The following is a 16874-nucleotide window of genomic DNA, read 5'->3' as shown; positions in this document are numbered from 1 at the left end:
AGCCAGTAAACGCTTTAACACGATCGCAATAGATTTTTACAAGGAGAACGGAGTGAGGAAAAGATGATTTGGTGTTTTTCAAAGATCCAAAAGCTTCTTTAAGTGGGAGATGAGATTTTTCATTGGCGAAAATCCTTTTAATTTTGTCAATAATCGTGAAACCGTCGCGTGATTTACATACGTCAGTGCTTAAAACCGCCGTCCTTATTCCGGACATCTACTGTAAATGTCCATCGATATAGCAATAGACTGCTATCTATACCAGTGACTATTAATCTAAGAGGAGCTCTAATACTACTTGCTTTTTCATTTACTTTTACTCAACTGTCATTTCCTTCAATCTGTTTTTCCTCTTTTTTCCATATGAACTTCCTATACGGTGGAAGCTTGCTTTCCTAGTTGATGGCCTCTGAGGCTTGTTCCAAATGCATGTTAACTTTCAGTGGCAATGATAATAAAAGATGAGCAGACTCTAGAAAGCAGCACTTATTTTGTAGATTTTTGGTTCATCTGCACAGCAAGATTATTACCGATGTTACTCCTCAGCAATATTAATTATGATGATAATAAAACAAAATGAACTCAACAGAGAAAAAGAGGAATGATGTTCCAAAGAAGATTGCGCAGCCCTCCATGTAATGAAAATTATTATTATTATTATTATTATTATTATTATTATTATTATTATTATTATTATTATTATTATTATTAGAAGTAGTAATGTTATTAGTAGAGGATTTGATAAGAGCCTTCACGTCAACATATTTGAGATTCCAAGACTTTGAAATGAAATCGTCCTATAACCAGATTAACGAAATCGAGTTTTTAGGTTGATGCAATGCATAGCATGTGGGAGGGTTTTGCAATATCCACTTTCACCTCAAGTTCAGAGCATCTAGCCTAGCTATATGAAAAATATAAAGACAGTAATGAGCTTTTGGACTTCGTCAAGATTAGACCTATAAGCGATCGTTACCTATGGTCAGGTTATGGGCTGCTCGAGAACAATACTCCGTGTGGGCATAAGGCCAGCTAAATGTGAAAAAAAGGATCACAAATATTCTTGGTCGTGATATCTGGCTTACATAGGCCTGTCCCATAACATTCTCCTACTATTTCGTAAGAATGAATGAAAACCTAAAAGTTTATCCCTGGTCCATTTCACAAGTTTAGGAACAGTTCTTGATTTCCATGAAGCGAATAGATTACCTAACTATAATATAATATAGAGGGAAACTCTTCTTTGCAACATGACCCCAGAGTTGCGACGCTATTGCATATGGATCAGGAATTCGTGATTCAGCATTTACGAGTACTCGCATGTAACAGTTCATGACCACTTGAATTACGACTTTTTTTTTTCTCTCTCTCTCAATGAATGCATGTTGCTTTTATCAGAATACAAGAGGATAGAAAATTTCGATAACACTGGAATAATTTGGCTTATTCCCTTGATGTCCATAACAAAATCTATGCTACAGATGTGAATATGACCAATGAGGCGGCATCACTACGTGTGCTCGTAATGCGACATCTTTTGTCGTCTTGAACAAACTTGACAAAAAGCAGTAATTTTGGTGGCAAAATGAGTTAAATTCGAACTTGCCCGTGCTTTTGAGACATTGCTACTAAAACACATTACTTCATTATTGCTCTAACATATGATATTGGTTTCCCGATGTGGAGTTTGGCTGCAAAATGCTGCAGGATGTTCCAAACATGCTTCGGGGACTACATATGGCGTCATCATACATTAAACTCTACGGAGTTGAATGTGACATCTTCAACGCCCTATACAGTCGACAAATCAGCTGGCATTATGCCAACATGGGCTCTTGCTCCTGAAGCAGACCATAACTTAATTTCAAGTACAGTACAAACCAGGTACACACACTGTTTTTCCTGAGTATTGTCTCACTAATCAATGTATCACCCATCTTATCTTTTAAGATATGTCTTTATTTTCTAGAATTCGTTTTCTTCCTCATCTCCTATACCTGCATTAAGTTTGTTATGTACTGTTTTTACCAATGCAATAATAAATAAATTCTGAGAAGTTCTATAGGTATATAGCTGAAATACAGTTTTTTTTTCAAAGCAGAGGGTTGGCCAAAAACGCTGGAAGCTTTAGGCCCACAATTCAAGTAATTAATACAGCAATTCCTAATTTCAGAAAAAAGTCGAAAAATAACCTGGTTTTTACTGCAATTATTCCAGAAACCATAGCCTCACGCACAAAAAATAAAATTCCATTGTTAAAGCAAAACTATTAATCCACACACACATAAACAGAGTACTATCATAATGTCTTTAGTACCATCAACAAGAGAGTATTGCGCCAGATTTCCCATTCACGGGGTTAGAAATGAAATGGGTTCTATCCATTGCCATATCCAACGCAATTTCTGCCTAAATTCTCATCTGGTTCGTGACTCCAGATCTTTCCACTATGACCATTTTCTAGGATTCTTAAAACCTCCTTTACGGTCATCGTGCTGCTTCTTCCACATTTGCTGATAACTTAAAGTCATTCACTCATTCTTCCATATTTGCTACTTTTATGACTAAATGTTTTGTCGTACCTTCTCATTGCATATTTAAACCATCTCACTCTTCTTCCACGAAAAAAAAATCGGATCCGCATCCATCTTAGAATTTGGTATTTTCCTTATATTTAAGGTTTATTATGAGACAGAAAAGAAACGTTTAAAAGGATCACAGCCCCAAATTACTGTTGAACAAATTGGTTATATTGTAAAAAAAAATACATATTTGTCCTTGTAAACATTATCATCAAAATAAAGTACAAAATGCATACAAATAGTCCTTCTTCATAATGAAAATTGTTGAAAATAGAATCACAATCTTTCATAACAGATCTCGATTTTTAGCAACAACCGAAGTATTTTATTTTACATAATTACAATACTTCAAGAACTGAACAACTCAAGCAAACATTCCCTGAACGTCAACAATGATAGCTAAGTTATGGAAAATGTGAGAAACCTTAAAAGTCGAACAAGTTGAATTATCGCCAAAATAAAATACCAAATGGCAGTCACTGATCATGAAAAATGTTATATAAAGTACGGTAGTCAAATGATATCAAAATAATTTTCAGGTTTCAAGCTAAAATTCTTCTGCCATTTATTCCATTCTAGAACACTTTTTACAAAAGTACTACATCTCATAATCAAATAATATTTGATTCTGCATATTAAAAAAAATTCTGATCTTGATGCAAATAAGATGGCGGAATTAGAATGGCTGTCATGCAGCCATAGATATCGAAACATAATTGCTTACGTGTAATGGCGGCAAGTAGGAATTCGGAGAAAAGCGATCAGCTGATCCATCCCTGACGGAGTGACAGTGACCGATCACCCTCACTTAGCTGTTCGGTAACAATTATCATTTAATATACGATTGACATATGTTATATTGAAGTAATAAATGATTAATTTAATAAATGGCCCGTAAATATTAGCTTAAAAGGAAGTAGGGTTGATGTAAGCTATCTAGGGTAGGCCTAGGCTAAGTCACTTTTGTCTTGGCGGCACCAGACGTACCAGAGCCTACTTTTGAACGATTTAAGCCCTGTTCATGAGTAATTGTAATGGTGTAGCATGCGTAGGCGGTGCGTCAAATACTATAGCTTTTGCAGGCTAGTCCTGGCCTGCGCCAAATGCTATTAGGCCTAGGCCTATCCTCTCCATACCTTAGTAACTTCAGTTAGATACGCTTAGATTGCAGGGGCTATCTCTGGACCCAAGCTAGGCTAGTTCTAAGGCCTAGAGTGAGTCATTAGTCCAGGAATCTGGTGAGTGATGTATTAAAATTGAGCCCACCTTGGCATCTTTCAGGCTATAAAGTAGACCCCAGACAGGCCTGAGAGTAGGCTATAGGCCTAGCCACTTTTATGATAGTCTGATGTACAAATGTCTTTAAAAATACCCAAATGTCTCAGTGATGTAAGTAGTTGTGACGCCAGAAAAATGAGTAAAGAATTAATTAGTGCTCTTATCTGACTGAGGGCTTTGTTCTCTTGACCCCCTTGAATTGCTGTGAATGGTGTAGAAATAAGAATTGGCATATTGTCACAGCAGCCATGAAAATAGCCACTTATATAAAATAATACCACAGATGAAAGTTAACCCAAGAGATACTAGCGGGATGCCACTTAAGGACCACGGCAGTATTATGCATTTGCAACTTCAGTAATGGAACCAATATTTTCTTGCTCATTTTTTAACTTATCACCTGATGTTATACATGGATGTAATCGCCTTGTGTTGCAGGTTAATAATCAAAAGTAAAATATAAGATACTTTTAAAAATTTGATTTAAAAGAATATTTTTGGACAGAAAACATTTTTTCAAAAACCACTTTCTAGTTTTGGAATGCTTCATGCAGTATTTTCTGAGACAATTTCAAATTTTTTCATAACAATACCTATTACTCCTTAGCTATTCAAGAAACACCTATAAAAGTACAAAAAATATACAACAGTTATTAATTGATTGAATGGGTGCATATGTGTGTGTATGTTAACTGTCATATGCACACTAACTTTAAAACCAATATTACTATCGTCCCTGTCATTGTAATTATCTATCTCGATATCACTATTTGTTGAAAATGAATAAGCATCGTGTCAAAAGCCATTATCTCCAAAATTCACAAAATAAATAAAGATTTATAAAATCTTCACCGCTGCTCAACTTCAGGATACAAAAGCCTCCCCTGGTCCTCCTCCCCTGGGCTGACGGAAGGTTTGCAGTTTTGCTATTTTTATACCCATGGTTAAGAGAAATCTGGTATCTTTTATGTTCAAGAGTGAACTGAATGGCTGGTGAGACTGTTGACATCACTCAAACAGAGCTAAGGGGAGGGACTAAATTTACTGCTGTATTTGAAAGTAAAGTGTCGATAATATTGTCGCCGTCCTAGCTCAACATATAAAGCGTTGATTCTAGCGACACACAGCACCTTATGCATTAAGATGTATGAGACTAGGCCTATGCTGGAATGGATATGCAGTCTTGATTGGCTGTGCCACTTAGGGAACTCCTCTGATTTTAACTTTCATATTAATCACTAGAGGCCATCCTCTCCACCCTCGTTTGATAATTGAGGTTGATTCTTATTTGTTTGTCAGTTATTCATATGAGAATGCAAACCTTCATCTTTTATTTGGGATCACCTTTGGTGAATGCTGGTCCAGTTGTTGAAACTTGGTAACAAGCAGCAGGTGACAAGGAAACCATCCATTCCCTCAGCTACTGGTGTCAATTTTACTTTGACTGCTTTGCTTGAACAAATGTCTTTGCTACTCTCTTCAACACCTCACCCTAGTTGTTGTTAGTGAAATACTTCTTAGTTTGAATGGGTTATGACATTGAATTTTGTTTTTGTTCACGACTATAAGTGTTGTAGGAATGATGATGCCTGATGATACTTTGCTTATAAGAATGATCAGTGTAGGTGCTCAGGGATTAAACAGGTGAGTGCTTGTTTGTATGCGCTCAAGCTCATGCTATGTTCTTGTCCTCTGGAAATGTTAACCCTCATTCTTACTACAGAATTCTTTTTTGCAAAGATCATGTGTTCAGCTATCTATGAACTGTGTTGAGTGTCTCATGAACACCTGCCTAATGGAGAAAGTAGAGGAAGGCACCAACAGTGTCTCTTATGGGGGCAAAGCACACCATTCTTCCCTTGCTCAAGTCCAAGGAGGATACTCATGGACCGGATGGCGATTCTCTTGGACACACTATTTAGAACTTAAATTGGTGAAATCATTGTCTGCTTTGGTTCTGCTTCTCCGTGAGACTTTGAGGCAGCAATAGCAGATGGAATTGCTGCTGAAGGTATCATTGGCTTTCTGGACATTCCAGGAGATCTATCCGTGTTTGCCTCTCTGGAATGTTTTGCTTTTGCCAAAAGTTCCTTACCTGCATTGCATTGGTCTTGATGCTTTGCATTGTTTTGGTCATTGCCTCTCTGATCAAGACCAGGTGCATTGACACTGCTGTTTTTCCTGCTGCTCTTGTTGTGGCTGCTGCTGTCCATTAGGCATTTCCTAGCTAAACCCTGTCCTTGATGGGCCTGAGAGAAGAGGTTAAAAGTGTCAGTCTGCTTCTTCCTCCTTGTTACGTCTCGCTCTTCTTCATAATCTTCTGCCCCTTCTTCCTCATGTACGAAAAAGACAAAGAGGAAGTCTTGAAAGCCCTTTCACAAGGAGTTCACTTATTTGGAGATGAGACATTTTCCTTAGGTAGGGCTGTTATAGAGGTCTTAGTGTGCCCATGACTTGGTGTCTCCTTGTCTCTTGAGATGTGACTCTCAACTCTTTTCCTGCTTGTACCTCAGCTGATATATGTAGAGCAGAGTTTTGGGTACCTTTTTGCATGGTGAGTGTATGGTCCATGGATTGTGTGCTTGCAGACAGAAGATTCACATGACAGGTCATTGCTATACAATATCACAGGGTACCATAGCAAGATCATTCAGTTTATGAGTCAACCTCAGCTTTTGGCTCAGCAATCGGTACCGTCAGATCTTATTATTTGTGTCGACAGTCCTAAGAATGCTCACCAGGGCAGACTGGTTTGTCAACCTCTCTTCTCAGGAGAGGGTCCAACATGCATTTTGGGGGATCAGTTAGGACCTGAGGGTCCTTTGCTTTCAGAAACCCTTCAGGCTGAGTTGGAGTGGGAATTTCAAGGAATCACTGGGGTCATTTGTGAGTGTAGTGATAATTGGGAAGTGATCATGGCTCCTTCATTGAACCCAGTCTCATTGCTAGAGCAAATTGTACGGCAGGGTGAATTCTGGAGGTAAGCCCATCTTTCCAACTGCTGCGGTCATAATTTGGTGAGAATTTCTGCATGCCAGAGGATGCAGAGACTACACCTCTTTAGGTTGACTCCTCAGTCGGACCAGTAACCTCCCCATGGAGAGACTGACAAGAAGGTACTTCCTTTTGGGTTACATAGGCAATTGCCATAACTTCCTTCTTGGTGGCATCATGCTTTGATCTGTGGTTGAACTGGCTTCTTGACTTTCCTGTCCCTGGATGCGTTTCATGCCATTGGTTGATGTGGCAGCACCAAGGGACAGAGTCCTGGGTAGTGCGTGTCCCTTGATGATGTTACAGCCCACTTTTCAAGGATTGGTGCCCTCTGATCCCATCTCTGGCTAATGCTTCAGGATTTCTGAAAGCTCTCTTCAGGCTTTCTGAAAGCTCTTTGTTGAACAAGTTTGTGACACGAACTAGGTTCAAGATGGAAATAACTTGTTCCATGTTGGATTCCATCAGGTGATTTTATGCTTTCAGTAGATCTGATGGCTGCTTATTTTCAGATACCCATTAGTAAGTCCTCTATGTAATTCATCCACTGTGTCAGAGAAGGTGCTGTTTACCTATTCAAAGACCAGTGCTTTGGACTGGCAGAGCCCCCCATTTGTTCACACCTGTGTTCACCTTGGCTTCAACTTCACATGGGATAGGTCTTTTGCATTATCTTGACAAGTAGCTGGTTCTTGTGACCTCCCAAGATCTAGTTGCCCAAGAACAGACATCCTCCTCCCCTTTTGTGGTGACTTGGGTATTGTGATAAAGTGGGAGAGGTTGGATCTCTTGCCCAAGCAGCAGGGAAAGCACCTGGGCTTGCTCATAGACATGACAGCAGTGTGAATTTTTATTTGATTGATACTAGTATCAGCTGGCTCAAGGTGATAGCTCAAGCTCGTGTCGTGACAGGAAAAACTAGCTTGGCTATGGCAGGTTGCCTTCTTGTCACATGCCTCATTATTGCCTCCACCACTGCCTACTTCAGCTGCAACTAAAGCAACATGGGTCAACTTTAAGTGACCCTCCATCTCACTTCTTGGCCTTTGAGGACCTTGCTTGAAGGCTAGATGACAGGAACCTCCTAGTGGGTATTCATTTGAAGTGTCAACTTCCAGAAATGCTTCTGTCTTTGGATGCACCACAGGAGGGGTGGGCACACTCTTGAGGGACCTCTTCACTTTGTTTGTGTGGACAGAGAATGCCCTTCATCAGCCCATCACGTCTTGGAAAAGCGTATTAGTGCAGCAGATAATTGCATATTTCATAAGAATCGTTCAGATAGTGAAACAAGCATGAAATTTTGCACAAGTGCTCTTTAAAGTTCTCTATCAGAAAAGGGCGCTGGCCCCGCAAAAAATTTAATATGGCGGCAAATTCCAAGATGGCGGCCAGTATCGACAGATTTTGGCTAATTTTTCACTAGAATGGCATGTATTTGCTTCTAGCAATATGGTAAAAGCTCTTCCATACTATTTCTTGTGAATATTATGTTTCTGTAGCTTCCCAGTACAGTTTACCTTTAAATATGGGGCTATATGGCTGCCAAAAAAGGGAAACAATAATTATAATGAGAAAATAATGCCCGTTCAACAATTATCGAAGCATGGATCTTGGTTTCTGTGGTTTTAGATCCTAATGAGGCCATCTCTTTCGAATAACTCATCAATTTTGAAGGAAAATTAATAAATGTAAAAGGAAAGACAGCAACTAAAGTTTGCACCTGAGAAAGTGAGGTCGGTGCCTGAATTGCCGGACACATTCACAAACATCTCACCAGCTTCCTTTCAAACAAAGAACCCTGTGCCACCAAACACTGCAATACCAAAGCCACCACAGATATCTTGGGGCCACAGCTTGCACTGAGTATCAGTGGCTAGACAAGGTCATAGTCACCCAGGAAATAGATGATGCAGTGAATCTGACGTGGTCAGCTCATCACGCTTCAATGAAGAGAAGCCCAGAATTTGAAGTAACCATAACTTCATTGCTTCCTCCCTGCGTGATCAGGCTCATTCTGTTGCTACGATCAAACACGTGATGCAGAAAGTGCAGGATGTCACTGATTTTCTGAACCCTGGCCAGATACCCATAATCACAGCTGATCAGCCAATCTATGCCGTAGCAAAGCAGGTGCAGTGGCAGTGGCCTGATCAGTATGGCGAAGACAAGTATCTGGTAATGTTTGGTGGTCTGCACATTGAGATGGCAGCAATGACATCTCTTGGTACTCTTCTTCATGGCAGTGGTTGGACAGGAGCTCTGGTGGAGCAGGAGTTGCTTCATCTGGAACTGCAGAATCCTTCCTGTCAGCTGCAAGTGTAACCAGGACACGGCAGATGCACCAGGTTACAGCCTCTAGTTTGTACAAACTCCTGAGGACAGCATACACTGACTACTGTGCTGAGAAAGCAAACAACAATGAGCAGGCATTAGAGTTTGAGGAGTGGTGTGACCTTGAAGACAGCAGAGTCCACAGTTCCACTTCTGGCACATGGTGTTGTCTATGGAACTTGTGATATTCCTACTGATCAGGTCCTTCCGTGAGGCCAATTTTGTCCTCTACTGCTGGCATTGCATGAGCTGATACCCTACTTCTTTTCCAACAATAATACAAACTATGCTCGTTGGCTGCCTATTCACCTCAGGGACATGCTTACCCTAGAGAGTTCACACCCAGAGTTGCACAAGGAGTTCAAGGCTGGCAACTTTGTTGTGCACAAGACCAGTCGCCAGTTCTCAGCAAATGGCTCTTGACCAAGCTCATGAGCAGACCAATGCCTTTATAAAGGCTGATGGCGGAGCCATTGGGCTGACTGAAGATCCGTCAGCACTCAGAAGATGGATGGTGGCTGGCCCAGAGATCATCCGCTGGTGTCTGCATACGAAACAGAGGTTCAAAGTAAGGAGTCTAATGAGCAGACAACACACCATGAACAAACACCTCATGCGCAGAAGACATTCTTGGAGAGAGTCAGCAAGCTGTCATTGGCTTTGCAACACTTGGGAAGTCCTTTTCAGGAAGAGAGCCAGGATCTGTATTCCATTGACAACAAAGACATTGCCCACCCCAGCTCAGCAGAACTTCTACAGACACACCTTGACAGAGGCCGCACTAAATTTCAGAAGTTTTCAGACTCTTTGGCAAACAATGCAGTCTCCTTCTATGAGCCGATAAAGAAGAACAGAACTGACTTCTTCAGGCAAGAAGCTGCTCCTGTAGAACAGTCAAAGCAGAAACTTCTGAAGGAGGATTGCCAGCTTTTCTCAAAGCTATTTATATCCTGTCAGAGCCGTGAATGTGATCTGCAGGAATTCTTCCAGCACGAGAATCAAACATTCCCAGCTTCCCTTAGTGAGGGTGGTAGGCTGTACACATGTCAGAAGTCTCAGCTGACCTCGGTCCTGGAGAGTCATGTTACACTAGAAGACAAAGAACCAAAGACTGATGTCCTCATTGTAGATGGATCAGCTTTTGGTCCATGCCTTGCCACCAAAGAAAGGAAAGACCTTTGAGGGCTATGCACTTTGCGACTTCTTGCCTGTGATACAATCCTATAGCAGCAAGTACACATCATCACATCTTGTATTTGATGTATACAATACATCCAGCCTCAAAGCTGAGACCAGGCTCCAACGTGGTCAAGGAGGAAGGCGCAAGGTGACAGACAAGAACACAATTCCATCCAACTGGCGCAATTTCCTAAGACACGATGCCAACAAGACAGAGTTGTTCCAGTTCCTGGCAGACAAAGTTGCCCAGATGTCTGCCACAAATGTTGTCATTGCCACGAAAGGGTCTGCTGTCCTCAGCACTCATGAGGCTAGTCTTCAGGGACTGGAAAAGTGCTCTCATGAGGAAGCTGACACCCGCATCTTTCTCCATGCCAAATATGCCACAGAACATGGAGCCAAGACCATCACGGTTAAAGCAAATGACACAGATGTTCTTGTCGTTGCAGTCAGTGCTTTCTCCACTCTCCACAATCTAGGGCTAGAGAAGCTATGGGTGGCATTTGGCCAAGGCCAGAGCCTGCGCTGGATTGCTGTGCATGACCTGTGCAACTCTCTGGGCCAGGAGAAGGTGAATGGCATGCTCTTCTTCCATGCGTTCACAGGCTGTGATACAGTGTCAGCCTTCTGGAGCAAGGGCAAGAAGACCGCCTGGCAGACATGGAACATCTTTCCAGAGGCCTCCACTGTGTTCTCCAAACTGAGTCACTACCCTCTCAGAGTGGAAGAGAGTGACCTGAAGGTCCTGGAGAGGTTTGTCATACTTATGTATGAAAGATCCAGCACTGCTGGCACTGTGGATGAGGCTAGACTTGATATGTTTGCCAGAAAACAAAAGGGCATATGAGGCCATTCCACCAACCAGGGGAGCTCTCTCCAACACACCAAGCGTGCTGCGTACCAGGCTGGTTGTGTGTGGGGCAGGCCACCAGTGTCAGCCACAGCCAGAGAACCCTGCTGAGTGGGGATGGCAAAGTCTGGTGAAGCATGGCAAGTCCTCTGGACAACCAACTCGCCCTTAGCCAGAGTTGCCAACAGCTTACCAAATGTGGATGCAAAGCAGGCTGTCGGGAAAGGTGCAAGTGCTACAAGCTGGGTCTTCCCTGCACAGCTCTGTGCACTTGCAAATGTGAAGTCTAGATAAATATTGCCCTCTCTTCAGTAGATAATCTAGCTTGAGCATCCAACGTGTCATGCTATGCCTACCTTCTTATCCTCGAATTTTCAAAGGTGTAGGTTGAGAGACCTATACATAGATTGGTTGCGTTTAGTCCGTATTTCTCTTCTTTTCTTTTTTATGGTTACAGTCTTAGACACAATGTTGTATGTGACCATACCATTACTATTTCAGTTGAAAATAGCATATTAGTTAAACTGTCTGATCACATGAATATACCATTAAATAAAAACAGTTGGTCTCTATGTCTGCTAGCGCTGTGGATAGAAAAAAAACTTTTATGGCAACCATTTTGTACGCCATCTTGGTTACAATTCATTTAGTAAGGGTTTTCAATAAAATGTGTGGTATGGAACATTTTATAACCTAAAAGTCGAGGTTTAAAAAAAAAAAAAACTGGCATATTCCATCCAATAGATGCTCCCAAACCAGTGAATCTCAACATAGATGGCGGCCATTTTGAAAAATAGCCGCCATCTTGGATTTTCAGGTGGCCAGCGCCCTTTTCTAAGAGAGCGTAGTCTTAGGAATGTTTGTGCCAAATTTCATGCTTGTTTCACTATCTGAACGATTTTTACAGCAATCTGCTGCACTATATAGCTCTACTAGCTTTTCAAACATTACAAGAAATGTTTGATAGGTCACTCTGCGTTGTTGATAAGGTGACACTGCAACCAAAGTGGCATATGTCAACAAGCAGAGGGTATGTCTCCCCTCACCTCTCACTAATAGGCAATGCTGATACTAGTGGGCAGTTTGCCATGATGTCAGGCTTTCAGCCAGGTACATTTTGGGCAAGAGGAATGCTTTGGCAGACCATCTCAGCTCTCAGAGCCAGCCACTTGTTGGGAAGACTTTTGAATATTGGGGAACTGCTGATTGACCTGTTTGCCACAAGACAAAAGAAGAAGCTCCCATTTCTGCTTTCCTATTCCAGACCCTTGGGTCACCATGGAGGATGCCTTCCAGCATGACTGGGACAATATAGATATCTATTTTCCTCCGTATTGTCTGGTTCTACGAGTAATCAATCCAGTGTTGATTACTCTTGAGTCTGTCAATGACCCTGGTAGCTCCTTGTTGGCCCCTTGCCATTGGTATCCTATCTTGATCTGCTTGCTCTTCAGTTTGAGGCACCCAGAGAGATTCTCGAGTGGCCCACTCTTCTCTGCCAACCTGAAACTGTAAGGTACTGTACCACCAGTTGGTTCATACCCACTGCCTTCATGGTTGGAGGTTATCCAGCTGTTTCTGTGAGGCTTTTTTCACATGACTGTGCAGATGTCTTGTGCCTTCAGAGGTCCTCGGCTAACATGCAGGAAAGTGGGCCATCTTCTGTAACTGGTGTCACAGATTGGGTCCCTGTTCAGCCTGTAGCTTGCAGACTTCTTGTCCCTTTAGTAGAAGGCTGTTATTCTGTCTTGAGCTGAAAGGTTGTCTTTGGCTGTGAATATCTTTGAACATTTTGCCAACCTTAAGATTTTTTACCTTTAGAGAGGAATATGACTCCTGTCCTCTGCATCGTATCTTGGGTGCCATACGAACCCTTGGATAAAGCCTTGGATCAAGATCTCACCCTCAAGACTTACTTTTCTGTTAGCCTTAACCTTGGGAACGCATGTTTGTTAGTTGCACTGATTTTTGTGCCTTGTCTGACACTTGGTTTTTTGTGTGTCTGAGTTTGTGTTGAAAGCTTAGAACCCATCAGTTTTTGATGAGAGATTTGAGAGTTTGGTTCTATCCCTCACTCTGGGCCTTTTTTGTTGGGGTTCTGGAAGAGGTGCTTTTGTGCCTGGTGTAAGCCTTGTGGTACTAATTGGGGAAAACCCAACCTCTTAGGCAACATTGTTGGCATCTCTTTGTTAGTGCCAACAGGCACAAGAAGGAAATGTCCAAGAGCAACTTTTCTTTTTGGTTTTGTGAAGTGATCCCAAGGGTGGGTCATCTTGTGAGGACAATAATCCATTCCGGGTAAGAGTTCTTGAAATCAGGTGTGTTGGCCCATTCATATCTCTTTGAAGAAACATTTTGGTTTCACAGGTAATGAGGCAGGTGAATGGCAGTGCCAAACTACCTTCACTTCATTTTACCTTGGGGATTTGCCCAAAAGTCCTTAGGTACCTCCATAGGAACTTTAATGGCTGCTCAACAGATTGTGAAGTCATCTGAGCTCCTCTTGGATAAAAAGCATCATTCTTAAGGTACTTTTTTTTCCTTCCTCAGCAAGGACACAGCCAGGCTTAGTATATGCTGGAATGGGCCATTGTGCAGGTAGGTTCACAATTGAGCATCCTATCATAAAGCTTCAGCTTAAAAAGTGTGGCTCTCTCTTCTCTCCCTTTTGACAAGGGATTGACGTGGTAGTAAAGCTTTCATCTGAAACCATCCATTTATAACTGACCCAGATCTTAGCTGCCTTTCTGACATATGCTCCCTTTCCTGTTTGGACAGCACTTGGTTCTCAGAAGTTATTCTATTGTGAGATTGCGGTCTAGACATCTCACTCTAGCTCAGTCCCTACAAATCTTATATCCCTATGCCAGATTGCCAGGTTGCTACACAAGTCATTGGTCCCCTGCTCATTATTACTACTGAGAAGTTGACATTTCTGGATGGAGATCCAAATTGCCAGTCAGGTGAGCAACTATACCCATGCCTTAGGAGTGAGTTTCATATAAGTAACTTACCAAGTATAGCTAATGTTTCAACTTGCTTGGAAGCTTAAATTTTGAAATTTGCGGTAGCGCTTCTGTTGTTTTAGTGTAGGTGACTAGCCCTGCCCACTTTCAGGGAAGAATAGGTACAACACAGCTAAAGAGCTCAATTCGTTTCTGCTGGTTAACAACTGAACTTCAGTTGTATGAGCAGCTTGATTTTGGATTTTTGTCGCTGGATGGTTGTATTTGATCTCCAATTTGGTGAAGTATTCATGTTTTTGGTAGCCTTCGCACTATTTATAGATAGTTTAGGGTTGTTTGGACCTGTTTTTTCACGGATTAAGACATTCATAGTTTAGGGTTGTTTGTACCTGTTTTTTCACTGATTAAGACATTTACTTACGGACTGTCTGACTCTAGTGCATCCAGTATTCATTTTTGCAGCAAGGGTTGCAATACTAGACTGATGAAAGCCTCTTATGATTCACATACTATCTGTATTAATTGTAGGGAACAGATTTGCACAATTGGTTTGACTTGCGATGAATGTAGGGACTGGGATCAGGGAAAAAGGAATGTGTTAAAAGCTCATTTAGACATGAGTGAGACAGGAAAAGAAAGGTGGCTGCTAGAGCCAAAGCTAGAAATTTAGCTAGCCTAGAATCTACTCCTAAATCGGGTGTAGCCAATTCGCCTGTTGTGTCTTCTGTAACTGCCTTTTCTCCCATAACCAGCCCTCCGACTATTCCACCTACTCCTTTACCTGGCTCCCATGCTTCTGACCCCAATCCCATTGCCATTCTTGAAGCCATTTTTTACTAGAAATTTGGTCCTTTAATACTGCGGCCCAGTTAGGGGCATCCATTAAGGTTCTCATGGACAAAGTGAGTGAAAAAGGGTAAGTGCAGTGTCAGTGGAGAAAGGTGTCTGCTTGTCCCGCCGATACTCCTAGACGAAGGTCCCTGTCAGACCCCTAAACCTGGGAGGAAGCATACTGGAAGTCCAAGGGAGGTCGTTGTGGTTTGCCCACAGGTAGTTGCCCCCTCAGTCAAGCCTACTGTTGTGTTCCAGGCCTCGGCGGACAGCCATTGGAAAGGCGTCCAAAAGGATGTGCATCAATTATCCTCTAGTGCTTCGGATTCCAGTCTGGACAAGAGGCGCGGGTGGCGCTTTCCTGAGGCTTGGTCTTTAAAGAGGTGCATAGCAGTTGCAGATTGCTTGTCTCGGCTCCCCTGTAAGCAGTTCAAGGAACCTGAGCACAGCCCCCATCCTTCATGTAGCTACTAGGACAGTCTGGAATGCTTTTCTCCTAAGCGGCCAGTTGAAGCACGGCAGTATTTGGCGCCAAAGTGCCTACCCAGTCCCCAGAAGCGCCCATTGTCTTTTTGTAAGCACCCGTTGTTTGTAGAACGACCATCTGCTTCTCCCTAGCACCTAGCAGCTCCCAAGCGCCCAGCAGCTCCTGAGCACCCATCAGTTCCCGAGCACCCAGTGCCAGTTTCCGAATACTTGGTGCCATCTCCCGTTCGCTCGGCGCCGGCTGCCAATTGTCCAGCATTCACCTCTTCAGTTGTCTGCTTTGGTTTCTCCAGCACCCATGGTGCAAGACCCTTTGCTGGTGCCCATTTAGCGCTACCTCAGTGTCATTCTGGGACATTTACAGAAGATGCCTGCAGTAGCAAAGGACTCTCCGGACTTGGCTCCTTCTCCAGTTTCATCGGATGATGAAGTTCTCAACCAGGAATCTTCTCCCACAGCTTACGCAGCTCTTCTCAGATATTTCTTGGGTACTTTTCCGACTTTCTTCACTCCAGGTGCCCCAACTTCTCCTGCCTCTACCTTTATGATGAGGAACCAGCCTGATGAGAACCCCAGGGTTCCCAAGATGGTTCTGTCCTCCTTGTCCAGGAAAGCCTTGAGTGAGATCAGTGTGTGGCTCTCGGAGAAGAGTGAGCAAGGCAAGGCTGTCTTTGGTTCTCCTCTCTCTTGACTTTCACATAGGAGGTACCTCTCTTACGCCACTGGAGAAGCTCCTTTGAGAGTCACTGCCTCCTCCCAGGGGGACTTCTCTGGCCTTATTGATTTGTCGTGCAGAATGGCTTTTGCTTCGGCGAAGATCTTGTTCTTTTTGACGGAGCTCGACCATCTAGTGAGGAATATTTTTAAAGTGACTGAAGTGCTAAGCTTTGTAGATTAGACCATAGGAGCACTCACGAAGAAGATTGAAGACTATTGCGATCTTGCAGGGGACTTGTCTTAAAATTGGCTGGGTGTCCATTCTTGCGCGGACAGATCCATTAGGGACAGCTCCCTGGAATTGGCTGCTTTGTTTTCTCTGATGTTGAAAAAGAGGGAGCTTTGGTGTTTGTTCACCACCAAAGGGGTCACTACCACCGAGAAATCTGCTCTCCTTTTTTTGTCACCGTTGGATCGCCATCATCTTTTTCGTCAGGCCACAGTACAGGGGATAGCCTTAGACCTCCAGAAAAAGTCCACCCAAGATCTCCTGGCTCAGTCAGCCAAACGTCCCAAGGAATCGACCTCGTTTGGCACCAAGATGGTCTCTCCTCTCCAACAGCAGTCCTTTCATGGCAGTAGAGCAAGGTTCCAGTCCAGGCTTCATTCAAACTTGCACTCGGTCCAGTTAAAAAGACCACCAAACCCTCCTATCGA

The 16874-nt window shown here is 42.7% G+C and overlaps 1 protein-coding gene across 2 annotated transcripts in view; it reads left to right on the top strand.

Moving 5' to 3' along the window:
• The first annotated feature begins 3242 nt into the window (after positions 1–3242).
• Positions 3243–16874, top strand: part of LOC136847688 (uncharacterized) — a 184513-nt gene continuing 170881 nt past the window's right edge. For both annotated transcript variants that reach the window (XM_067119512.1, XM_067119522.1), the window contains exon 1: positions 3243–3401. The gene's annotated coding sequence lies outside the window, so the exon portion shown is untranslated. The remainder of the gene's footprint in view (positions 3402–16874) is intronic.

The sequence above is a fragment of the Macrobrachium rosenbergii genome, chromosome 2 (assembly GCF_040412425.1).
Source record: "Macrobrachium rosenbergii isolate ZJJX-2024 chromosome 2, ASM4041242v1, whole genome shotgun sequence".
NCBI classification, from domain to species: domain Eukaryota; kingdom Metazoa; phylum Arthropoda; class Malacostraca; order Decapoda; family Palaemonidae; genus Macrobrachium; species Macrobrachium rosenbergii.
This window is presented reverse-complemented; position numbering and strand designations above follow the sequence as displayed.